The sequence below is a fragment of the Leucopleurus acutus genome (assembly GCF_964270905.1).
Source record: "Leucopleurus acutus genome assembly, chromosome: 21".
Taxonomy (NCBI): domain Eukaryota; kingdom Metazoa; phylum Chordata; class Mammalia; order Artiodactyla; family Delphinidae; genus Leucopleurus; species Leucopleurus acutus.
The window spans coordinates 24,703,737-24,731,583 of record NC_139163.1 but is presented as its reverse complement, the minus strand read 5'-3'; the positions used below and the strand labels follow the sequence as shown (position 1 = coordinate 24,731,583).

Below are 27,847 nucleotides of genomic sequence, written 5' to 3'. Positions count from 1 at the left end.
CATTACTTTCTGAAACTGTACCATCAAGATCACGAAGGAGACCTTCATACTGGCAACGCCAATGGAAACTTTTCTATCTTCTCCTCAATTAATACTCCCTCGATCCTGAGGTGCTTTCATGATACCATGCTCTCCTGGTCTCCTCCCACCTTACGACTGCTACTTCTCAGTTTCTGCTGGTTTCTCCTCCTCTATCAACTTTTAATATTGAAGTCTCAAGGCTAAGATCTGGACTCTCTCATTTTCTCTATCTACATTCTACCAGGGTGACCTCACCCAGCTAACGGACTTAAATAAATCTATATTCCAATGACTTCCAAATTTATCTCTCTAACCCTCACCTCCTCATTGAATTCCAGACTTTTCTAGACAATTGCTTACATCATCACTGGGATATAAAATAGATATCTCAAATTAATGGCATTTTTCACCCCTCCAAGAACCCCCCACCAAACACTCCCCAAATATTCTCTATCTCATTCTACACCACCACTATTTATCTAATTACTTAAGCCACAAACAGGCATTAACCTTATTTGCTTTCCTTCCTTCCCTAACTATAGCTAATTATTTGGTGAGTTCTACTGACCTTATCTCCAAAATATATTCCATGTGATATAATGGCTGGATTTCCTGCATCCATTTTGGACCATGAGATGACCTTAACAACGGAAGCTACACATGATAAAGAACAAGATAAAAAGATCTTGGGTCCTTTGTATCACAGAGCACCATTAACGGCTCCGAACAGATTTTACATAAGAGAGAAACAAACTAACTTGTTTAAGTGAATAAAATAAAATAGGATTCCAATTTCTCTTCTTTTGCACCTACCCACTAATTCCACTCTAACCCAGTATCACCTCTTCCCTGGACCACTCAAATAGCCCCTATCTGGTTTCCTTGCTTCTCTTGTTTCTTGTCTTCCTACAGATCCACCAGTGATCTTTCAACACTGTAAATCAGATGATGCCACTTGTTGCTTCCTGCTGTCTTTTGGTTTCCAGTTGAACTTCACATAAAATGCAAAGTCCTATACCCACCACTTTCACTATACTTACCACTCTACCCTTGAATAACAGACTCTGGCTACCATGGCCTGAGTTGTTCTCACCTAAGAGTCTCTGCATTTGCTATTCCTTCCACCTGGAACAGTCTTCCCAGCATGGTTGGCCCCTCCTTATTACTCGGGTCTCCAAGCTCAAAAGTTGCCTTCTCAAAGAGGCCTTCGTGGAGAGCCAAACTAAGGCAGCCTCAGCCACTTTCCATCATAGTACCTTCCTATTTTCTTATATACACATGCTGGAATTATTATCTCCTTACTTGTTTACGTCTTAACTGAATCCAGAGTCTAGAAAAGTACCTGGACATTCTAAATGCTTCCCATGTTTCTGTTACGTACTGCTTAAATGAATAAAATCATTAATTGCTGGCATCCCTTCAAATATTATAGCATTAAATATTCCATAAAGTGTTTTAACAAGATTAAGGAGAGGCTGGCCAGTGTAGAGACCCAAACAAAATAATGAAAGCATTCGGAGGGCATTGGAACAAGATTACCACTAATCCAGCAAATGTACTTCTGGGTGTATGCCCGAAAGAATGAAAGCAGAAACTTGAACAGATATTTATACACCAATGTTCACAGCAGCATTATTTACAATAACCAAAAGGGAGAAAACAATCCAGATGTCTATTAATAGATGAATGGATAAACAAACTGTGGTCTCTACATACAATGGAATATTAGTCAGCTTTAAAAAGAAATGAAATTCTGACACATGCTATAACATAGATGCACCATGAAGACATTACTGCTAAGTGAAATAAGGCAGACACAAATGGACAAATATTGCATGATTTTACTAATATAAGGTACCTAGAATAGGCAAGTCCATAGAGTTAGAAAGAGAACAGTGGTGCCAGGGGCTGGGACAAGGGGAAGATGAGTTATTGTTTAACGGGTACAAAGCTTCAGTTGGGGAAGATAAGTCCTGGAGATGGAATGGTGGCGATGGTTGCCCAATATGTGAGTGTATTAACGCCACTGAACTGTACATTTAAAAATGATTTAAATGGTAAATTTTGTTTTGCATATTTTTCCACAATAAAAAAATTAGGAGTTAAAAAAGGAAGAACTGGGGTGGGAGTCAGAAGGGAAGTGGGTTGTACCTTTTGACCAAATTTATGACACAAATTCCACTGCATTTGACAAATATGGACTTTTCTTCTCAGTCAGTGGAAGGGGAAGGTTCAGGATCTATAATAATGTTCCTTCTTCAAAAATAAAAGAGGAAAATCACTTTCTTATTTTTATCAGTACTGATTTTATATTTTAATAAATGTTGATATGACTATATATAAGACATAATGGCATGGAGAACAATTCATTCATTCTGTTTTGATGTTCTTTGCCCAGCACAGAGCTATAAATACCAGGTCATAAGGCAGAAGGTAATTTATTCTTTCTAAAAATTCTATTAAAACACACCTAATCAGCTAGATGTCATTCTTCCTGTCCAGACAACTAAAAAGATGCTCTATTAACGTGTACAAGTCGGTGCCCTTTGTCCAAATCCTTATGGAAAAGAAGGATTTAGAAGCATTTCAATAAGTATCATGTAGAAAAAAATATCCAAATGACTGAATGTTTTTATGTGTATGCAAATATTTGGACTTACACAGGCATAGATTCAGAGGATGTGGGGAACTCTGTCTGATGAGACACCAGTGTCAGATGCGATAAGACACTGTCACTAAGTCCAGTCTTCACTCTTCTTTCCTAATTACACACTCCTCTACTTTGTTCTCTTACGTTGAAAACAGTGAATCCATAGCTATATTAAAGAATGATGATTCTCTGACATAAATTGTAGCAATGTTTTCTTAGGTCAGTCTTCCAAAGCAATAGAAATAAAAACAAAAATAAACAAATGGGACCTAATCAAACTCACAAGCTTTGGGACTTCCCTGGTGATGCAGTGGTTAAGAATCCGCCTGCCAATGCAGGGGACACGGGTTTGAGCCCTGGTCCGGGAAGATCCCACGTGCTGCGGAGCAACTAAGCCCGTATGCCACAACTACTGAGCCTGCGCTCTAGAGCCCGGGAGCCACACCTACTGAGTCCGTGTGCCACAACTACTGAAGCCCACACCCCTAGCAACAAGAGAACAAGAGAAGCCACCGCAATGAGAAGCCCATGCACCGCAACAAAGAGTAGCCCCCGCTCGCCGCAACTAGAGAAAGCCTGCATGCAGCAACAAAGACCCAATGTAGCCAAAAATAAATAAATTAACAAAAAAAAAAAACTTACAGGGTTTTGCATGGCAAAGGAAACCATAACCAAAATGAAACGACAACCTACAGAATGGGAGAACATATTTGCAAACGATGTGACCGACCAGGGCTTAATTTCCAAAATACACAAACAGCTCATACAACTCAAAAACAAAAACCAAACAACCTAATCGAAACATGAGCAGAAGACCTAAATAGACATTTCTCCAAAGAAGACATACAGATGGCCAATAGGTACATGAAAAGATGCTCAACGTCACTAATCATTAGAGAAATGCAAATCAAACTACAATAAGGTACCACCTCACACCGGTCAGAATGGCCATCATTGAAAAGCCTACAATAACAAATGCTGGAGAGTGTGTGGAGAAAAGGGAACCCTCCTGTGCTGCTGGTGGGAATGTAAGTTAGTGCAGCCACTGTGGAAAATAGTATGGAGGTTCCTCAAAAAAACTAAAAATAGAATGGCATATATTCAGACAAAAGTATACTTCAAAAAGATACATGCACCCCTATGTTCACAGCAGCACTATTCACAATTACCAAGACACGGAAACAACCTAAATGTCCATCAACAGGCAAACGGATAAAGACAATGTGGTACATACATACAATGGAATACTACTCAGCTATGAAAAAGAATGAAATAATGTCATTTGCAGCAACATGGATGGACCTAGAGATTATCAGACTAAGTGAAGTAAGTCAGAAAGAGAAAGACAAATACCATATGATATCACTTACATGTGGAATCTAAAATATGACAAAATGAACGTATCTACAAAACAGAAACAGACTCAGACATAGAGAACAGACTTGTGGTTGCCAAGTGGGGGTGGAGGGATGGACTTGGAATTTGGGATTAGCAGATGCAAACTATTACATATAGAATGGATAAACAACAAGGTCCTACTGTACAGCACATAGAACTATGTTCAATATCCTGAGCTAAATCATAATGGAAAAGAGTATAAAAAGAATGTAGATATATGTATAACTGAATCACTATGCCATACAGCAGAAATGAACACAACATTGTGAATCAACTCTACTTCAATAAAAAAGTGAAATAAAATATAAGAATGCTGAAATTGAAAACCAGATCTGAAAGCAAGTATATAAGTAAAAAGAATCCTAGACTTTTTTTCCTTTTTAAATATTGTGGTTGGTGCTAGAAGCCATTTAGAGCAGGTGTTTTATGAAAAAATAAATATTTTTATTTGGTGGGGGTGAGAAAGAAGATAAACATCTTGTGAATATGTTAGGGCTGGGATGACAGCTAAAGTACCGGGTGGGGGACAGACGCTTGGTTGGAATTCTCAAGTAAGAGCCTCTGAAATTGGGGTAAAAATACATAATTCTTTCACTATAGACCTAGTATTATATCCCTTTTGGCAAAGTCATTCCAGATTGGGAAACAATCAAACCTTTTTCATGCTCTTCACTAAGTTCTCTTTCAATGGATATTATTTCTTTTTTGATACCTCAAAATATGTGTTGGAATGTCAGGTTATTTTAAGGGTATTGCATATTTTGTGAACTAAGATTTTTAGAAATTTTACCTTCCTATGAAAGGTTTTAGTGTCCTTTTCCCCAAAAAATATATATTCACTTTCAATCTCTAGTTGTCTAATTAAGAATGAAGCTTTAAAGCAACATGTTTGTGGGAGCCCTGGGAACAAGCAGACTCATTAGATCAAGGTCATGGTCCTCCAAAGAGGCTCCCCTGTCACTGTAGTCTTGCCCTGAGTCTCACCTTTGCCTACTGGTTCTCCTCGTGCTGGCTTTGCACAGCCCCGGCCGCCTCTCATCTCTGATTTCTCCTTTTCCACGTTATCACCTCTGAATGTTTGACAACTGAATTGAGATCTCAGCCCCTCTTCTCCCCGCCCCCTTTGAGCTCTTCTTTTATATCACCCTTTATTAGCTGTGGTGAATCACCTCCAGCCCTGGGAGCTGACTTGGGGTGCTGCTCCAATCTCATCTTAGTTAGTCCCATGTTGGTACTGACAATTCACTCCAACCTGGGAAATGGTACGGCAGTGTAAGCCTAACCAAGCCAGACAGCAATGAGGATATGTGTGGTTGCCTATTAGCTAAAATCTAAATCTAAGTTAAATCTTATTTTAGCCCTTTGACCATAATTTGGATGAGAAAAGGTAAAAATGCAAAAAATGTAAATAAATGTAAAAACATACATGTAAAAATGTAAAACAGTGTCAACACACAGCTCCCTTTACATTATTTCAGAAACGCCCTCTCTTCCCCCATACCTTGGTACCACGATCACTGTCTATCACTGAAAGTACTGTTTTATTAGCATTTAGAAACTGTAGGAACCACATACACCATCTGATGGAATTATTCCTTCATTTGACAAAAGAGGAAACTGATGCGAACTGCTTTATCTATATCATGAAAAAGTTGTTTAAATTGTTTAATTAAAAAAAGTTGTTTAAATTTAATTTTGGTCATAATAACGATCGTGGTGGTAGTGGTGGTGATAGATGTAGAGCCTGGTGGAATTAACGGAAAGATCCCTGAGCTAAGAGAACCTGAGTCTTGATTCTGCTTCCCTTTCTCCCCCTTGTGTTACTGGCTACAAGTCAGTTGTCTCCAGCCTCAGGTAGCTGCAGGTGGTAAAAGGAAGGAGTTTGCTCCGAGGAACCTTCAAGTTTCTTTCCTTCTGAAGTTCTAATGTCCCTGATGATAAAGTTCATGGTTACACAAATACTCTTAGAGTACGACTGCTTAAATTTTAGTCCATGACCATGAGTCAATATATTTCTAGCCATATGTAATTTATCAATATTTGAAGCCAAAATAAAAGTTAATAATAACTAGCATTTGCATAATAGTTTATCGTTTCCTGAGCACTTACACAGCTTTTCTCATTTACTTCTTATCTGTGTAAGGTAGGATTTGATCCCCATTCCACAGATGAGGAAACAGGTTCAAAAGCTTAAGCAGCTGGACTTTCCCTGGGTCTTATAGCCTTTAGGAGGCAGAGTCCAGGCGTGAACCTGCTGTTGCTATATGTATGCTCTTGTCCCTATCTAAGAGCTTCCTCATCATTAAGAGACTGACAAATGTGACCATGAAAAAATAATAATAAGGGATTCCCTGGTGGCGCAGTAGTTGGGAGTCCGTCTGCCGATGCAGGGGACACGGGTTCGTGCCCCGGTCCGGGAAGATCCCACATGCCGCGGAGCGGCTGGGCCCGTGAGCCATGGCGGCTGAGCCTGCGCGTCCGGACCCTGTGCTCCGCAACGGGAGAGGCCACAACAGTGAGAGGCCCGCGTACCCGCCCCCCCCCCCCCCCCCGCACACACAAAATAATAATAATAAAAGAGTTCTGCTACACAAGATACATTGTAAGACCAGGTCAAAAGATAAATGAGAAACTTGATTACTTGGAATAGATATGACAGTAAACATATTATTTCCTTTACTCCCCCCAAAGCGTTATCAAAACATAACTCTCTCCCTCGCTCCCTCCCTCCCTCCCTCCCTCCCTTTCTTTCCTATTTCTGACCTCACCAAAGGCAGTGGGCCCCTCCCATTTCTAGATGTAGTGGCTATAATCACTTAAGCCTAATTTTATGGGGTTTTGTGCCATTCTGCTTCTGCTACTCTTATACTTAACCTCACCTCTATCTCATTGCATCTGCTCGTCACACACAGTATCATTGCTGAAAGGAGGATAACTCTGTGTTTCCATTGCTACAGAGGTTTTCAGTGTGAATTCAAAGTGACACATGAAGTCTCTTGTCCTAGGGGAAAAAAATCTGGCCTTTTTTTCCCTTTGAAAAAAATAAGGCTTTAAATATTCGAGTTGGTATTACTAGTAGCTTTATTACTGCTGTTCCACAGAAGGGAACAAAATACTCATGTTTAAGGTGTAAATGCTGCATGTTCAATCAGCACAAAACCTCTTTTAAGCACGTTAATTCTTTCTGTCTACTAAGTGTGGGTAACACTAAAGGGTCAGGAGGGCATTCTTTATAGGGATATATATATATACATATTTATATATATACAAACATGCCATTGCCAAGAGCCTGATGTAAAATACATCGTCACTTTCCAGCGATCATACTGTTGTCATGAAGAATGAATAAACCGGAGGTGAAGCCTGCTGTATGCAACTTAGAGAAGTCTATGGCTGCAAAATGTCTTTTGCCTCCCTCCATACACAAACACACACACACGCACACGCCCCATTTCATACCCAGAAATAAACATTTTGATAGGGACCCAGCACCTGATTTCATGACAATTTAGGGACCAAAATAGGCAGCATGTGGGAGGTGGTATAGCTGAGTAAAAAGAAACTTGAAGTAGGCTTCAAGAAAGCTGGGTTCCAGTCCTCCTGAACCTACTCTCTGTTTGGTATTAAGTGAGTCATTCCAGTCTTTGGATCCACGTTGTCTAATTTAGAGAACTAGCCAGTTAAATTTGATGATTTCTAAATTTCCTTCCAGACTTAAGGTTCCAGGAATTGAAGAGAAGAGTTCGAAACGGCATCTGTGCTCAGGTAGTCCATTCACTATATCCGGACTGCTTTTCAACCAGTTACGAGAGTTTGAAAAGCTAACCTCCAGCAGTGTTTACAATTACAGTCCACTTTTTCAGACCTGGTACAGGATGTATTATTTACCTGTCAACAGATACTTATTGCAGGTTCATTAACCCATTAAATGCACGTCCCAGGTGGAAGACATGAAAATGAGGAAGACTGTCTCCGACCTTCAGGAGCTTTCACTCTGCTGAGACAGACTATAGGCACATATTAGAGCAAAAGGCACTGCAAACTGCTATCAAGAGGGATCACAGAGGGCCATTGGTTTTCAGATGAGGTGAGCCTGAACTCTCCCTGGAAACAAAACCTGCTAGCGGAACTGGCATATGAGCAGGCGCTTGAAGGATGGGTAGGATATGGCTCTACAGAGTAGAGTAGGAATAAGGAATATGGCCACCATCAAGTCAGTGGGAACATCCCATTTGACTTTAGCTAAGTCTTGGTCACCAAACTGGTCTCATTAAAACTCTAGTAACATGCAACGACATAGATGAACGTGGAGGTCATAGGCGAAGTGAACTAAGCCAGTCACAGAAGGACAAATACTGTAGAATTCTACTTACATGAGGTATCTACAAGAATCAAACTCATAGAGGCAGAGAGTAGAATGGCGGTTGCCAGAGGCTGGAGAGAGGGGAAAATGGGGAACTGCTATTCAATGGGTAAAAATTTCAGTTACGCAAGATGAATAACTCCTGGAGATCCACTGTACAACATCCTGTGACAGTTAACAGTACTGTACACATAAAATTTCATTAAAAGTATAAGAATTTTGCCACCAAAAAAAACTTTTAGGAAGATTATTGTTCATAAGTCTATTTTACTTTGATCTAGTTAAACTAAGTGACATTTACAGCACTACTTATAAAATAATCAATAACATATTTTAAATATATACAATTACATTGTCAATTATTTCCTATCATTCCTCAATAACGTAAAGAAAACAAATAACTTATGAATTCTTTGCCTGCACGACCCTAAGCACTTTCCAAATTATGTTTTCTTCAACTTACCTTTGCTTAAGATGCAGGAATTGTGGTCTTTGGAAAATGTGGACTCAAGCAAATAAATAGGAAAAAGTATATTGGCAACTTAACATCTGTTATTACAAAACACAGATCTACTCACACGAGTATATTATACTGGTCCAACAGAAAGTGTGCTCCATACAAACTGAGATGACCAATATTTATAATTGACATTCACATTCACAGAGGTTACTAAATTGCTCAATATTCTCCACCAAATTCAAAGAAACCCTAATGGAAAATTTCTAAGTATGGAACTACGAAGCCTATTTAAATGTAGGGACACTCTCGGAAACACCTTGCCTTGCCTTTTTCGGCAAAATAGTCTGAATTATTTAGGTGATGTGATTCGTGTGGGTCAAAAATATATGTACATTTTAAATTGGGCTAAGAAAATCCTTTCTTTTTCTTTATCTTTCTATAATGTCCCCTACAAAATGTCATAGGTATACCATGTCACATGGTTTAAATTGCTGAAACAAAATATCCCTTAATGAAATGCCCATTTACAAGAGAATGCCAACATACCTAGCATTAAGATAAGGTTACAAGAACATCCTTTCTACTCTATCTGTAATTTGTCTCTCAAATGCCATTTAATCTTTCCGTGCTGTATGAGGACTTCACAGAATCCCTAACCTCAACTGCATTTAGTTGCACTGGAGGTATATGTAACTAGGGAGACACGACCATTTGTAGAATAAAGGGTTTGGGGATAATGAGGGATAAATTCTCCAGTGAACTCTTAGTCTGAAAGTTACTATCTTCACACCTAGAACCAGCAAAATCTAGAAAACCCTTTCACAGAAATCACAGTTTAGAAGAAGGTAATCAGAAGCATTGTTTTCTGAAAGCATAACACGACAACATTCATGTTAGAGAAGAGCTGTAGCTCCTGAATTTCTAGCATTTCTATCAAATAGTGCAATTAAATTTTAAAACAAATTCAGCAACAGCATCACAACTGAAAAAATCTCTCCAGCACAAGGCAGAAATTTTCTGTCTGTTAAGACAAGTATTACAAAAGATACTGAGAATTCTCTACGATTAGCATAGAGGAAATGACCAACAAAACATATGACCAGTGAAACATACAGTGGAAAGGATCACATGAACTAGTGAACATAAATTTTCAATGCCAGCGAATCACTTATGTCAAAAGCAAAGGACTTAAAACAATGATTCCAGAGATATTTCCTTCCCTTCTTTGGGTTTTACCAAAAGGTTAGTGACCAAGGGGTTTGCTGCTAACTTTGGAGCAGCCCTGTAATTATGTGCATAATTGTGTAGTTGTGCATAACTGTGGAGTTGTTGTTTTAATGTATTTACACAGGAAAGATCACTGGATAGTGAACTACATGTAGTTCATTACTTAGTCTGGGATTAACTCATCTCCATGAATTCTTTCATGTTTCAGTACAGTTTTGAATTAAAGGTGCTCCTTCAAATAAACAGTACTCTTTATAGAAGAATAGCCAACAACCCCTCTCCTGACCTTGGCTTTGCACTCAGAGGGCTCCTTAGCCTAGCAGTCTAGATCCTCATTTCTGATCTCTCGTCGAAGGGGTGCTGCAACCCTTCCACCAGCCAACCGGCCATATTCCAGCTTGGCCCGTTGAAGCCCTTTGAAGACCCCAGCTTAACTACTATTTTCACTTAGAATTACTGAGAAGAGAATGTTTTCTACAACTGGTACAAATAAACTTTACAGATTTGACTTTTGGTGGGTCTTACCTATTCGAAAGTTTCAAGGAAAAACTTCTTGAAGTAGCAAGTGGTATCTCTTAAGATTTTTTTGGAAACTCAATTAGACCAGCATTTGTATGCAAAATCATACTTTAAATAAACCATTGGAAGATATGCATACACCCCTAGTTGTATAGAGCCGGCTCAAGCTGTAATTTACACATTAATATTCACAATCTAACCCAGCTACTTCAAGCCACTGACAACCACCTTTGCTTCTTTATTTATAGAATTTTCCTGGAAAGGATCAGCATTTGCTGGGAAACTAAATGACTATGTTCTAATTGTGTTTCTGAGACCTCATTTCAAGATCTCAGAAAAGCCTCCAAAAAAACTCTGTGAGAAGATATTTCCATAAGTGAACTCATAATAAACGCCTTTTAATACGGGTGATGGGTCTAAAAATAGTTATCTCATGGAAGTAACAGACCGTTACAGTATAAACCCTGAGCACCCGTGCCATTTTTAGTTTCTATAAGGGTAATGGGGATAATGACACTGAATTTGTCAACATTTCACATTGGTCATGATTTAGAATGTCATTTCTTTCTGGTACTATCTCTGTGTTAAAGGGTAATACGAAAACCCCAGAAGAGGGATGCAAGGAAAGAACGTAATTATTTTGTTCCATTTCAACACTGATGTCCTTGGGTAATTCCATGCCTCCGTTTCTCTCTACCACTTTGAAAACTGGTCAGTCATCTTACTGGGGGAAATCTCCTTCTCAAGTTGCTGGGGTGTTTGTAAATGTTATTATTGTGAGCTGCATGAGACGGGTCTAATCTAAATATCCAATTAAACTATATGTGGCTCTCTTTAAAAAAAACACACAGATACTGTACCATGTGACATGATACAAAATTTAATGTTTTCAACTTGCGCCCCCACCCTTGTTTTGTAACTGACCTGTATCTACTGTAAAACGTAGAACAAATTAGATCCATTTCCAACTGTGCAGATGGCTCATTGTCCAGCTGTCTTAAAGACAGAAAGATTAGTGAGTCTAAGTGTGGTGTTAGGGAGGTGCAAATCATCTGGGAACTTGAAAACTAACCTACAGCCAAATCTTTCTGTTCATGGTCCAAATCTCCCATTGGGAGATAAGACTGGGATCTGAGATAAGGTTTACCACATTATTCCAGAGATAATCCAACATTCATTTCATTTACTGCATTGATAGAGTGCACAGGGGTGCGCCTCCATGCGGGGCGCACACAAAATCTCCAATCTTTGTCTCTTCAATTTGTAACAGAAGTAGAGTTTCAAGCCTAACCCAGGATACTTGGCTTGAACCCTTTTTTCCCCTCCATTTTCCTTCCCCTTTTAATGAAGTACTGAAAGTACGGTTTTAAACATACTTTTGGTAAAAATTTTTCTGTAAATATACTTTCAAAAACAATATTTTCTGTACTTCATTAAAAGGGGAAGAACATTGCTTCTGGAATTTTGTATTTCCTATCTCCTACCCATCGTCTGGTAGCATTAATTCAGCTTTGTATGCACGTATGTATTTTTTAAAGTCCTCATAAATATACAAAATACCAAGGTTGGCCTTTTCACACAGCTGTTGTTTGGAGTCTGTTGGGTTTGACGGTGTTAATGATGTAGGCATACTCTTGGCTATGCCCACGTCTCCAGCTGGAAAACAGATTTATGTAATTTGTGTTACCTTTGTTGACAGGGAGGTCAGCAGGCTGAACAATTTTATTTATTTATTCACTTGCCCTTTATTTGGTTTTTGGTGGGGGAGGAAGTGGGGATAGGGTGATGTTGACATATATATTTATCAATACGTATAGTGACTAGAGCATGTTGTTTGAATTTTAAAAAACTGAAATATATTTGCATATGACAGTTCAACATATATCTTAAATATGCAATGTGACTATATACATAGAACAACTGTGAAATTTGGGAAAATTGATTCGTGGAGAAACTTTTCAAATCAGATCTTAAAGCAGATTCTAGAAGAGGGGGTCAAAATGCATGGGTGTGTGGTCAGGCAGCTGCAATGCTCTTGAAGGAGGACTAAAAACAGGAAAAAGATATTTGGCACGTAGTTTTCTGCCAGCCCACACTCCTCCTACCTGAACCTCAAGTCCTAAAGGTATACTCTAGGGTGGTTGTTTAGTTTCTTGGTGTTTCGATGGTAAGACGTAAGAATAACAACACCGTGTTGAAAAACATCATCTAGATGTGAAGGCAGAGGGCGCCCTCAGGTTCATCTCTGCTTATGCATGGTCTTTGTTGACAAGTTAAAACTAGTTTGGGGGAATATTCACCAGGATTTTTATTACATTATGAGTCTCATTAATGGCATCCATCTTCTCACTTCAAGAGAGATTCCTTATGCCAGCAACACCAGGCCCTTGGTCAGAGCCAAAGCCAGACCTGACTCACTAAAGTAGAAGGGGCATCCTGGGATTCCACTTCAGATTCCATTAGAGTGTCTACGTTCCTCAGGTAGAAGTAGTATGCTACTAAGAATCAGAGCCTCCCGGGCAAAAGACATTAATCCACAGTTACGAACATCTTTCTTCTTTCCCAAGTGGCATGCCACATCCCCAAGGACATCAACATTTACCAAAGCTCTACCTGCTTACTGGACTCCGGTATCCAAGGAAGATGGCCTGGTTGTATCTGACCATAAGCTTAGCTCTCCCAAGATTTCAGTAAACATATTTCTACTGGAGGAAAAGGGGTGGAGTCTAATTTTCCAAAAAGCATCTTATGACTTACCTAATGTATTTCAGAACGGTTCTTTCATGTTAGAACAAGCCTGTCTTCTACCAGTCTCAACTGTTTACTTCTTCTATCTCTAGCAAACTGATGTAGGTATCCCCTTGCCTAGCTTTCAGGACATTTGGACTCAAGTTAGCTGCCCTTCAATCCTTGTTTTGTGCCCCAGCTCTCATCCTATTCTCTCATGGCAGGTAGCATTAAAGGTTAGATGTGGAGGATGGTAAAAATAAATGAAAGGGAAATTCTCTCTTCCTCCCTCCAAAGGTCTTTGCCGATAGGGATGGAAATAAAGAATCCCAAGCCTACCCCCATGTTATGGACCAAATTGTGTCTCCTCAAAATTCATATGTTGAAGCCCTAAGCTCTAGTTCCTTAGAATGTGACTGTAAGTATGGTTAGAATGTGATTAAGTACTGTATGGTTAAAGGAGATACGTATGGGTGCCAGGTTGACTAGAGATGGACTTGTGATGGTTAATTTTGTGTGTCCACCTGGCTGGGCTATGGTGCCTAGATATTTGATCTAACAGTGTTCTAAGTGTTTCATTGAGGGTGTTTTTGGATGAGATTTACATTTAAATTGGCAGACTCTGAGTAAAGCAGATTGCCCCTCTATAATGTGGGTGGGCCTCGTCTAGCTGGTTTAAGACCTCAACAGAACACAAGACTGATCTCCCCACACAAGAGGAATTCTGCCAGCAATGACCTTCACACTTGAACTGCAATGTCGGCTCTTCCCTGGGTCTACAGCCTGCTGACCCACCCTGCAGGTTTTGGACTTGCCTGCCTCCATAATCACATGAGCTAATTCCTTAAAATAAATCTTTCTATATATGTAGACACACATTCTATGAGTTCTGTTCCTCAGGAGAACCCTGACTAATACCCCCGCCATATCCCATCTGGGCACTCCTGTTCCTATGCTCTGAGTCTGGAAATGATACATGGCAGCGTTTCAGCTGCACTAGGTTTTAAAGGATCTACTCTACGCAGATGGCTATGTTGAAAGTTCTGGGGATGGAGGGAGCCTTTCTTTTATGGATTGCTTTTTACATATGTAATTGAAAAACTAAATCTATCCCAATGCACCACATTTTTATTGCTGTCACTATTCCTATAGGGCTTTCAACATCAGACTACTACTACCTGAGCTTAGGTGTAGTAATTGTGCTTCTAGAAAAGGCTGAGGAATAAATTAAGTGACGTGACTGTGTGACATCTTGGTCTGTCCCTTCAGCATTCTTTAAGAGGAGGGTGAAGGATGCTCCTTTTACATCTTTTTTCCTAGGAGCCTTTCCTTCAAATACCAGGACACCTGCATACATCCTCCACTGGTAGAATCCTAAAATCCACTGGTAGAATCCTAAAATCCACTGATAGAATCCTAAAATCAAATGTGAGACCAATAATCATGTTGAGAATTGAGAACTTCTTTTCTTCTCCTCCACCAAGAATGGACAAAAGGGGAGAGAAAATTTTCCTTTAAAAGCAGGCTAAGCAATTCAATTTATGCTCTATATTCTGGCAGTTTTTAAGGACCTATTATAGACATTGCCAAGTGTGTTACTTTCTTATTTGGGTTTTGTTTCCCTATGTTTTCTTCTCAACCCTGAATCTTGTCCTCTTTCCTATAAATATTTTTTATGATACTGTTTATATTTCATTAAAACAAATATCCTATTTTTAGCCATGTATATTTGTATATAGGTTTGTATGCATGCAATATATAACTTCTCATATGTTGAAAAGTGTAGACACTGAAAATTATTTTAAGAATTACAAAAGATACATAATGAATCCTTGACATATTATTCCTACGTGCAGCATTTCCCTGGTATATTATTCAGATCACCTTGTCCCATGTGGGAATAAGCCCACGACCCTGAGGTTTTGCTATATTCATTTTGCAATTGAAGGAAAAAAAAATACTGTATATGCCAGTTAATTAGCCCAGATGTAATCACCAGCTGCATTCTCTGCTCTGTTTATGAGTATATTTTACTTCAGGTAAACACTGTAATTCTGGCAGAAAATTCTGCCTGATGAATACAAACCCTGCCATTATGTATTCATTTTTTTTTTAAAGAACATTTACATGTATACAGGAAAGAATACTAAATTAGAGGAAAGGAAACTTGGATTCTGGTCTTGGCGCTGCCACCCTGATTCTAGGCAAGTTAATTAGTCTCAGTTTCCACATCTGTAAATTGGGATAATACAATTTACTTTACAGGGTGGCTGTGAAAGGTAAAAGGAATAGTTTATGTGAAATTTTGCAGTACTTGGACGTAGCTTTTGCTCAGTTATTTACTGTTTAACCCGTTCTCCTCTATAAAGAAAATAAGTACGATATCTGCTTTATATTTTAAGTATACCATGAGGAAAAAATACAATGATAACAACAGATACTCTTAGGGGTACCTTAAAAGGGAAATGCAAATATAAATATGATCAGTCATGTGTGTGTTTGTGTTTTGCTCTACATTCTGTGTTAAACCCATTCGTCTTAGTTCTTGTTGGACAGCACCCATCGGCATAACTGGTATTTCTAACTTCCTCCCATGTGCCTGTCCCAGCTTTTAAGCCCAGTTCAATTCAGCGTGAAAAACGTCAGCGGAAATGGTTCAGAAATGGTTGACAGAGGGTCACGTCATTGTTCGCGGTGGCAATGCATGAATAACTGCTAGTTAATATCTTAATTCTGATGACAGAATTCACATGCACAGGACAGTGCTAGCCAGCTGGAGAGAACCGTCAGCTGAACAGAGGGTGAGTCATTAATTCATTTTCTCAGGTCTGGGCAGTTCAAGTGCAATTCACAAAAGTAAAGGAGGTTCTGTCTGTCAGGAAAGTGGGCTGAGAAAAAGGAGCCATGGAGATTTTTTCCATGGATACTGAAAGAAGTTAATAAACAAAGCTCAGCAAGGTAAAACTGTTTGGAGAGATGTTCATTCATAAAACCAAGGTTTCGGTTTTTTCGGTCCAGTCACATTAACGCAGGCAGAGCTCAGGCTCAGCACTTTCTATAGGCACTTAGTACACTTAGGTACTACACTAGAACTATGTATATCCTCTTGGACTACTTATCGGTTGCTTGTTTTGGAGGATTTTTTTGGGGTGTGGGAGAGTGGTTTCTCTTTCATAAAAACGGAAAAGGACACCACCACTCAATATTACACTGTATACACCACCACTCAATATTATACTGTATGGTTAATTCAAATTGCTCTGGGAGGTGGGCTGTACTGACTTCTCAGTGACTTGAAAGAGCTCCAATACTGTTCTTCAGATGGAGCCAGAGAGAATTCAACCTCCAGTAGGAAGGAACTGGTCTTTTACCCATAAGGCCTCTTACAGCCCTCCCCACGTGCCCCGCGTGCTGCTTCCCCTAATTTCAGATCAAACTGCTTATCATTTTCAGAGAGAAACCTGAGCACTTAGTGTCTGTATTAAGTTCCTAATATCAGCGGTTTCAAACTCAATGGAAACTTAATCTTTTTTTTTCCCAGCTAATAGACTATTGTGATGCCTGGTTCTATAATTTTACTTATTTTACCAGCTTTAAAAAAATTTTTCCGGGGCAATACATGCTCAACGTAAAAATTTAGAAATGCTAAAAAGCACAAAGAAGAAAGTCAAAATAACCTATGATCATATGAGTCACTTAATTAACCTATATTTATTGCATCTATTATATGTCAGTGGCTGTGGATACCAATGCGAGTTAACACCTGTGGTCTAGAGTCAAAAACACAAGTAAGTGAATATTAATATTCATGCTTGCTGTGGTTAATACTTTTTAAAGGGGGGTTAGTTAATCTTTCTTACTAAGTACAACCATAATGTGATATTATGAGAAGAATGTTGAAATAGATTCAGAAGCCCCGGGCTCTAGATTAAACTATCTTACTGGTTGACCTAAGATAGAGCACCTAAGTTTTTAAAAACCCTTTAGTACCTTCTATATCTATAGAGTATATACATATATATCTATATATTTATACGTAAAATATATATATCTACTTCCCATAACGTCCCTTTCTATATCTATATTCCATGAGTTTTACTATCAGTAACCAATATGCCCAGTTCTTTTCATTGGCAACTGTTCAAACGGGGCCCAGCATCATGTTTTTGTAAATCAGCGTTAGGATCTTCCGTCATAATAATTTGGCGTAAGATACGGATGAACTTACCATTCACTTGGATGTTCCTTAAAGTATTTATCTACGTGATTTAACTTTGTCCTAAACCTCTTCCAAACAAACTGAACAAAAACACTCAACTTGAACTACAATAACAATAATAGTCCTGAGCTATCTCAGACTTCTTTTTTTTTTAGTACTTAACAATAAACTTCCGATCACTTAGGAGTACGAAACACATTTCAGTTCAAACACATGAACCGTGCACACGGGATGGATCACACAGACAAAACAAAACCCAAAGTGATAAAGAAAATCAAAGCCTGACTACAACTGCTCCATTTCTAATCAGTGCTTTGAACTCTGCAGGGCCCCGAATGTTTCCCTAAAACTGCATGGTTCATGAAAAGTCCAAGAACAGTAAATCACGCCAATTTGGATAATATTAATGGTAAACATCCCCTGATTCTATAAAGGAGTTCTTAAGTCATTTGGGAATCGAAGAACAGAGGAGAAAAAAGACATGAGAACAAGAAAGTATATGCTTCATTGCAGTGGGAAAGAAAGAGAAAACAGAAGACATAAAGTAACTTGCTGGAGGATTCTCTCCTGCAGTAACATCTGTACAGTACTCAAGTAATGCTATAGGCAGACCTACCAATTCGGAAACACAAGTCAGTGGATACTAATACTTATGCTTGCGTGGTTAAAAATTTTTAAAAGAAGGGTTAATTTCATTTATTAAGTACAACCACAATGTGATATTATGAGAAGAATGCTGAAATAGTTTCGAAAGCCTCGGGTTCTAGATTATATCCTGTTTTCCTGCTATACACCTGATTTATTCTTTTTATTATGGCATGAGAAGTAACTTCTTGGTTTGGTGATTATTTAATATGGTAAGTCATGGAGGAGTTTGGGGGCTTATATCTTTGGGGGTGAAAAGCTCCAGATAAATGTTCGAGGTTGTCTTTACAGAGTAGCTCTATGAGAGCTCTCATTTCAGTCAAGGGCTAACACTTACATGGAGCCTGCCCCAGCCCAGGTGATGTTCTAGTAAACCACCCACAGTAACTCATTTAACTTACAACCATCATCCATGAGGCAAATCCTATCATCATCCCTATTTTGCATGAAGAGAATGAGGCAACTTGCCAAAAAGCACACAGCAACAAGTAGTGGATCTGAGATTTGAATTTAGGCCATCTTAATCCAGGGGCCTTAATCCAGAGGCCTTAACCCATAACTACTGTATGTCTTTCAAGTAGTTTTAAAATTAAACCTGTTCTACCTCTTGATTGTTCATAGGGATTGGAAGGAATAATCAATAATTTGTTCATAAATAATCAATAAGTTGTTCATAAATACCGCCCAGTAATTAACAAATGCCGCTACGATGAAAGAAATCTACAACGTTCATTGTTCTCTCCACATGGCCATTTTCATCATGAATTCATAAGAGAGACACTGTCTGGGAATGAAACTGCCTGAATTACTTTTAACGTCCTAATAAGCAGAACAGAGGAAGGGAATATGGCAAATCAATAAGCTGGATACTTAGAATTGCCAGACACGCCATTCCTGCGGACCCACACCCACTTTCCTGTGAAGCTTCAGCAGCAAACTAAAGACTGGGAGGGCTACACAGTTCCATTTTCTGAACAGAAAGGAGAATCGAACACATTTCATGGGGCCACTTTGTTAAAACCATACCCTTTAGTCTGCAATTAAAATCTCATGGATTCTTTTTAAACCTATATTTAAATATGAGACTCAAGCTTCTACGATAATTATCAAGCTTGACTATCTGACTTCCCTACTCCCATCAGGTTCAAACGGTATAGGAACTGTCATGGGGAGCTGTTACAGCAATAAGAGGTGACAGCTGACTGCTGGAGAGAAGACAAGTAACACTCAAAAGTTGATGAGGAAGAGTCTGTGCTTTGGGATGAAGAACGCACGCCCACACTGACGACCCTGAGTAGACGTCACAGAAAATATTAAGTTCGAGTCATCATCCCATGCCTAGTATAATACCTCTTGGAAGAGTTACATTAGTAACTGTTTCATGAAATTTTGGTGGTTGTAGTTGAGAAGGTTAACTGCCTTAGTTAACTTTCTGGAAGATGTATTTGTCTAGTGATTTCTGTGCAATGTAGGACATTTTTTTTGTTAATAATATCTGATATCCAATAAGTCAACCAGCCCAATTCTGGATAAAGGACTATTCGCTCTAAATGTGCCTAACAATATTTAGAAGAACCTGACAAATGAGATTGGTGGGACATAAAAAGGAAAATGCTTTTAATCTATGATTGCCTGCATAATGATAAAACTGCACATGAAAAATTTTAATTTCAATTACCTGAATGTATTCCTTATAAAAAATAAACCAACTGTGTATTTGAAACACCTCAGTCATTCACTGAACTTTCAACATCTATGCTTATGTGTGGAATTGCATAGATGCAGCCTAAATGGCTGTTAGTAAATGCTTAGAAATGTTTTCCTGGCAGGGTAGTAATCGTTTTCTGTCTCATATTTCCATTCTGTAAAGTGAGGGTGGTGTTAGATACATCATCTGGCTGTCAGACACTCAGGCTTTAGAAAAGAGAGACACATAAACAGAGCAATTTGGTTATAATTCTACGATAAGAAATTGTGCCACTAAGAGCTGGGTGCCACTCTGCTTTTTAAGGATAAAGTCTACTACAGAGAAATCTGCCAGGACTTTCCCATTTTTATTCCCATTTTCTATTTTCTACATTTGAACTTAGTAATCCTTCGAATATTCTGGCAGAGCCTAAGCTTTCTCCTCAGTTCCAATTTCCCCCTTATTAACCTGAAATAAAATTCTCTGAAGCTCTGCACAGAAAAATTACAGGATCAAATGGAAAGGCTGCATTAGCTATCTCCTGTCTCAAGCTTCTGCTTAATGTTCTAAAGACGAGATAGGGAGTGACTGGGAATACCCAAGGGGTAGGAAAACAAATTATTGGAATAGATGCCTGTGCCTCATAACGGGATATCTACAGAGATAGAAACCAGAACTTTCTATTAGCTACTTTCCCTATGTACTGACTTCCTAAAAATAACCTCAGGCTATCTCTTTGGCCAAATTCTTTCCCAAGACCTGATGTCAGACACTATATTTAGGAGAGTAGCAAGTAGGAAGATTTCATCTGTTCATTCAAAATTTCCCTTAACACAGCAACAGATGTGGGTAAGAAGAATTAACAAGGTCCAGAAAAACTTAAGCAAAAGACTTGAAACTGTAGTAACTGAAGCGGGCAGAGCTATGGAGAAGTTGTAGCCATTAGCGTCATCACGGAACTGGTTTGTTTTTCAGAAACTAACACCATCAATTTTTGAAGACATTCACTTGTTTGCCATTAAGCAGGCTGGGCCGGAAGAAATGTAAATTTGAACGTTCGAAGCACCTTAGATCAAGCTAGCAGTACATAGACCTGCCATCACCTAACTGCCTTGGGATATGAAATTGAAAATAGCTGTTAATGTATTAGGGACTCACATTACAGGAACTGGATAATTGAATCACCAAAACTACCTCAGAGATCAGAGAGGTTAAGTAATGGTAAACAACATAACTTGGAAACCACAGAGCTGAGACTCAAACCCAGGTTTATTTGACTACAAAGCCCTGTGCTCAACCACTGCCTCTGATGTTTCCCCAAAACGCCCTTGCACCTGCTCAGGAATACTTTCTCACCTCACCTTTTTTCCAAGAAAAATAGGTGCTCCCCATACTTCCTCTAGTGTTTTAAACTTCCTAGTCAATGGTTCCTTCCTAGAAGGAAGGAACGTGGCTAATCTAGGAAGCAGATCCACGCAATTAACCGAGACGGTAACACTTCACTGATAAGAGAGCCGGCCAGGGACCAGGCTAAGTCAGGTAGACCTTAGTCTTCAACAAGAAAACTTGAGAGGATCCTGTCCAATGTTAAAAGTTCGTTCACAAAATACTTCCAAGTAATTTTAAATATCAATTAAACTGTTTAAACCCATATAAAATATTTGCATGTTCCTGTTTTAAAGTAAAAACCTAACTGTGAGAAACATCTTGAACTGTGATAGAGTGCAACATGGAAAAAAGAACGCTGAAAGATCCGAGTTATCAAAGAAATTATATCTATCTCTCTATTGAAATTTTTTTGCTACCCCTTAGTAGCTATTGATTGCAGTTACTTTAATTATGGGGAAATACATGATGTATATTTTTCAGATGTCTCAAAAATTATTCCTTCTTTAAGTTTTACCAATGCACCTAAGTATTTAAAATAAAAATGTGTATTTCTTATTGTAAAAAAAAAAGTTCATTCATATATAAACCGAGTGCTAATCTTTAGTACATGCATATCCTACCACTGTGCAGTTTTACAACTGACCAATGATATCATCTGGAATTATTTACTGCAAAAATATCATCAAACTGTTTAATAAGTGCCTCCCACTAGCAATTCAAAAGTGAACATGAAGGATAAAAATTTTACTGTCATGGTGGTCCACACATGAGATAAGACAAATAAATAACCAACATAAATCATAATGTGCTAGGAAGGAGGCTGAGACAGAGTGATGGGCTGATTCAGGTGAGGCTGAGAGTGGAAAATAAAGGACATGCTTCTGCAAAAGGGTAGAGAATAGACTCTCAGGCAGAGAGAACAGCAGGTAAGAGGCCTCTAGGTGGCATAGAGCTTGGTGTGTGCTGGGAACTGAGAACAGAGTGAAGCTGAGGGAAGGCGGGAGGAAGCAGGGTTTGATGAGTAATGTGGGAAAGTACTACAAGACAAAATGGGAGAGAATGAAAGAGGTCTGGTTACGATGTCAAGTTCAGATCTGAACGGTAAGTGCAATAAGAATCCACTGAACACTTTTTTATTATTGAAATACGGCTGATTTACAATATTGTGTTAGTTTTAGGTATATGGTGTAGTAATTTGGGGTTTTTTTTGCAGATTATATTCCATTATAGGTTATTACAAGATATTGGGCATAATTCACTGAGCTATACAGTATATCCTTGTTGCTTATCTTTTTTTTTAACATCTTTATTCGACTATAATTGCTTTACAATGGTGTTATTTTCTGCTTTATAACAAAATGAATCAGCTATATGTATACATATGTTCCCATATCTCCTGCCTCTTGTGTCTCCCTACCACCCTCCCCATCCCATCCCTCTAGGTGGTCACAAAGCACCGAGCTGATCTCCCTGTGCTATGCAGCTGCTTCCCACTAGCTATCTATTTTACATTTGGTAGAGTATATATGTCCATGCCACTCTCTCACTTCATCTCAGCTTACCCTTCCCCCTCCCGTGTACTCAAGCCCATTCTCTACATCTGCGTCTTTATTCCTGTCCTGCCCCTAGGTTCTTCAGAAACTTTTTTTCTTTTTTTAGATTCCATATATATGTGTTAGCATGTGGTATTTGTTTTTCTCTTTCTCACTTACTTCATCCTCTGTGACAGACTCTAGGTCCATCCACCTCACTACAAATAACTCAATTTCATTTCTTTTTATGGCTGAGTAATACTCCATTGTATATATGTGCCACATCTTCTTTATCCTTTCATCTGTTGATGGACACTTAGGTTGCTTCCATGTCCTGGTTATTGTAAATAGAGCTGCAATGAACACTGTGGTACATGACTCTCTTTGAATTATGGTTTTCTCAGGGTATATGCCCAGTAGTGGGATTGCTGGGTCGTATGGTAGTTCTATTTTTAGTTTTTTAAGGAACATCCATAGTGTTCTCCATAGTGGCTGTATCAATTTACATTCCCACCAACAATGCAAGAGGATTCCCTTCTCTCCACACCCTCTCCATCATTTATTGTTTGTAGATTTTTTGGTGATGGCCATTGTGACTGGTGTGAGGTGATAGCTCATTGTAGTTTTGATTTGCATTTTTCTGATGATTAGTGATGTTGAGCAGCTTCTGACTGGTCTGTTTATACTTTCTATTCTTCCTGGTTCAGTCTCAGAAGGTTGTGTTTTTCTAAGAATTTGTCCATTTCTTCCAGGATGTCCATTTTATTGGCATACAGTTGCTTGTAGTAATCTCTCATAATCCTTTGTATTTCTGCAATGTCACTCGTCACTTATCCTTTTTCATTTCTAATTCTACTGATTTGTCTTCTCCCTTTTTTTCATGATGAGTCTGGCTAATGGTTTATCAATTTTATCTTCTCAAAGAACCAGCTTTTAGTTTTATTGATCTTTGCTATCACTTCCTTCATTTCTTTTTCATTTATTTCTGATCTGATCTTTATGATTACTTTCCTTCTGCTAACTTTGGAGTGTTTTTATTCTTCTTTCTCTAATTGCTTTAGGTATAAGGTTAGGTTGTTTTTTTGAGATTTTTCTTGTTTCTTGAGGTGGGATTGTATTGCTACAAACTTCCCTCTTAGAACTACTTTTGCTGCATCCCATAGGTTTTGGGTTGTCGTGTTTCCATTATCATTTGTTTCTATGTATTTTGTGATTTCCTCTTTCATTTCTTCAGTAATCTCTTGGTTATTGAGTAGTGTATTGTTTAGCTTCCATGTGTATTTTTTTACAGACATTTTCTTGTAATTGATATCTAGTCTCACAGCGTTGTGGTCAGAAAAGATACTTGATACAATCTCAATTTTCTCAAGTTTACCAAGGCTTGATTTGTGACCCAAGATATGATCTATCCGGGAGAATGTTCCATGAGCACTTGAGAAGAAAGTGTATTCTGTTGTTTTTGCATGGAATGTTCTATAAATATCACTTAAGTCCATCTTGTTTAATGTATCATTTAAAGTTTGTGTTTCCTTATTTATTTTTATTTTGGATGATCTATCCATTGGTGAAAGTAGGGTGTTAAAGTCCCCTACTATGATTGTGTTACTGCTGATTTCCCCTTTTATGGCTGTTAGCATTTGCCTTATGTATTGAGGTCCTCCTATGCTGGGTGCATAAATATTTATAATTGTTATATCTTCTACTTGGATTGACCCCTTGATCATTATGTAGTGTCCTTCTTTGTCTCTTATAATAGTCTTTATTTTAAAGTCTATTTTGTCTGATATGAGAATTGCTACTCCAGCATTCTTTTGATTTCCATTTGCATGGAATATCTTTTTCCATCCCCTCACTTTCAGTCTGTATGTGTCCCTAGGTCTGAAGTGGGTCTCTTGTAGACAGCATATATAAGGGTCTTGTTTTTGTATCCATTCAGCCAGTCCGTGTCTTTTTGCTGGAGCATTTAATCCATTTACATTTAAGGTAGTTAGCGATATGTGTGTTCCTATTACCATTTTCTTAATTGTTTTGGCTTTTTTATTGTAGGTCTTTTCCTTCTCTTGTGTTTCCTGCCTAGAGAAGTTCCTTTAGCATTTGTTGTAAAGCTGGTTTGGTGGTGCTGAATTCTCTTAGCTTTTGCTCGTCTGTAAAGGTTTTAATTTCTCCGTTGAATCTGAATGAGACCCTTGCTGGGTAGAGTAATCTTGGTTGTAGGTTTTTCCCTTTCATCACTTTAAACATGTCCTGCCACTCCCTTCTACTTTGCAGAGTTTCTGCTGAAAGATCAGCTGTTAACCTTATGGGGAGTCCCTTGTATGTTATGTGTTGCTTTTCCCTTGCTGCTTTTAATATTTTTTCCTTTATATTTAATTTTTGATAGTTTGATTAATATGTGTCTTGGCATGTTTCTCCTTGGATTTATCCTGTATGGGACTCTCTGTGCTTCCTGGACTTGATTGGCTATTTCCCTTCCTATATTAGGGAAGTCTCCAACTATAATCTTTTCAACTATTTTCTCCGTTCCTTTTTTTTTCTCTTCTTGATTCTGGGACCCCTATAATTCAAATGTTGGTGCATTTAATGTTGTCCCAGAGGTCTCTGAGACTGTCCTCAATTCTTTTCTTTTTTTTTTCCTTTACTCTGCTCTGTGGTAGTTATTTCCATTCTTTTATCTTCCAGGTCACTTATCCATTCTTCTGCCTCAGTTATTCTGCTATTGATTCCTTCTGAGAATTTTTAATTTCATATATTGTGTTGTTTATCATTGTTTGTTTGCTCTTTAGTTCTTCTAGGTCCTTGTTAAACGTTTCTTGTATTTTCTCCATTTTATTTCCAAAATTTTGGATCATCTTTACTATCATTACTCTGAATTTTTTTCAGGTAGACTGCCTATTTCCTCTTCATTTGTTTGGGGTGGTGGGTTTTTACCTTGTTCCTTCACTGCTGTGTGTTTCTCTGCCTTCTCATTTTGCTTAACTTACTGTGTTTGGGGGTCTCTTTTACGCAGGCTGCAAGTTCATAGTTCCCGTTGTTTTTGGTATCTGCCCCCGGTGGCTGAGGTTGGTTCAGTGCATTGTGTAGGCTTCCTGGTGAAGGGGACTGCTGCCTGTGTTCTGGTGGATGAGGCTGATCTTGCCTTGCTTGTGGGCAGGACCGAGTCCAGTGGTGTGTTTTGGGGTGTCTGCGAACTTAGTATGATTTTAGGTAGTCTCTGCTAATGGATGGGGTTGTGTTACTGTCTTGCTAGTTGTTTGGCATAGGGTGTCCAGCACTGGAGCTTGCTGGTCACTGAGTGGAGCTGGGTCTTAGCGCTGAGATGGAGATCTCTGGGAGAGCTTTCGCCATTTGATATTACATGGAGCCAGGAGTTCTCTGTTGAACCAATGTCCTGAACTTGGCTCTCCCACCTCAGAGGCACAGTTCCTGACACCTGGCTGGAGCACCAAGACCCTGTCAGCCACACGGCTCAGAAGAAAAGTGGGAAAAAAAGAAAGAAAGAAAGAAAGAAAAATAACAATAAAATAAAAAGTTATTAAAATAAATAATAATTTTAATTTATTATAAAGAAAAAAGAAAAAAAAGAAAGAGAGCAACCAAACCAAAAAACAAATCCACCAATGATAACAAGTGCTAAAAACTATACCAAACAAAACAAAACAAAACAAAAAACAAAAATAATGGACAGACAGAACCCTAGGACAAATGGTAAAAGCAAAGCTATACAGACAGAATCACACAAAGCAGCACACACATGCACACAGAAAGAGAAAAAGGAAAAAAAAAAATATATAAAAAGCAAGAGAGCAACCAAATCAGTAAACAAATCCACCAATGATAATAAACTCTAAACACTAAACTAAGATACACATAACACCAGAGACAAATTAGATGCAGACAGCAAACCCCAAGTGTACAGTTGCTCCCAAAGTCCACCTCCTCAATTTGGGATGAGTCGTTGTCTGTTCAGGTATTCCACAGATGCAGGTACAGCAAGTTGATTGTGGAGCTTTAATCCGCTGCTCCTGAGGCAGCTGGGAGAGGTTTCCCTTTCTCTTCTTTGTTCTCACAGCTCCTAGGGGCTGAGCTTTGGATTTGGCCCCGCCTCTGCGTGTAGGTCGCCTGAGGACGTCTGTTCTTCTCTCAGACAGGACGGGGTTAAAGGAGCAGCTATTTCAGGGGTTCTGGCTCACGCAGGCCGGGGGAGGGAGGGGTACGGATGCGGGGTGAGCCTGCGGCGGCAGAGGCCAGCATGACGTTGCAGCAGCGTGAGGCGCACCGCCATGTGTTCTCCCGGGGAAGTTGTCCCTGGATCACGGGACCCTGGCAGTGGCGGGCTGCACGGGCTCCCAGGAGGGGAGGTCTGAAGAGTGACCTGTGCTCGCACACAGGCTTCTTGGCGGCGGCAGCAGCAGACTTAGCATCTCATGCCCATCTCTGGGGTCCGCGCTGATAGCCACGGCTCCCGCTCATCTCCGGAGCTTGTTTAGGCGGTGCTCTGAATCCCCTCTCCTCACGCAACCCGAAACAATCGTCTCTTGCCTCTTTGGCAGCTCCAGACCTTTTCCCGGACTCCCTCCTGGCTAGCTGTGGCGCACTGGCCCCTGCAGGCTGTGTTCACGCTGCCGACCCCAGTCCTCTCCCTGTGCTCCGACCGAAGCCCGAGCCTCAGCTCCCAGCCCCGCCCGCCCCAGCGGGTGAGCAGACAAGCCTCTCAAGTCTGGTGAGTGCCGGTCGGCACCGATCCTCTGTGCGGGAATCTCTCCGCACCCCTGTGGCTGCGCTCTCCTCCACGGCCCCGAAGCTTACCCCCTCCGCCACCCGCAGTCTCTGCCCGTGAAGGGGCTTCCTAGTGTGTGGAAACCTTTCCTCCTTCACAGCTCCCTCCCAGAAGTGCAGGTCCTGTCCCTATGCTTCTGTCTGTTTTTTCTTTTTTCTTTTTCCCTACCCAGGTACATGGGGAGTTTCTTGCCTTTTGGGAAGTCTGAGGTCTTCTGCCAGCATTCATTAGGT

General features: G+C 39.4%; 1 protein-coding gene across 1 annotated transcript in view; it reads right to left on the bottom strand.

Moving 5' to 3' along the window:
• NRG1 (neuregulin 1) overlaps nucleotides 1–27,847 on the bottom strand; it is a gene marked incomplete at both ends in the record, with an annotated part of 1,012,685 nt that overhangs the window by 604,272 nt on the left and 380,566 nt on the right. The gene's annotated exons all lie outside the window — the stretch shown is intronic.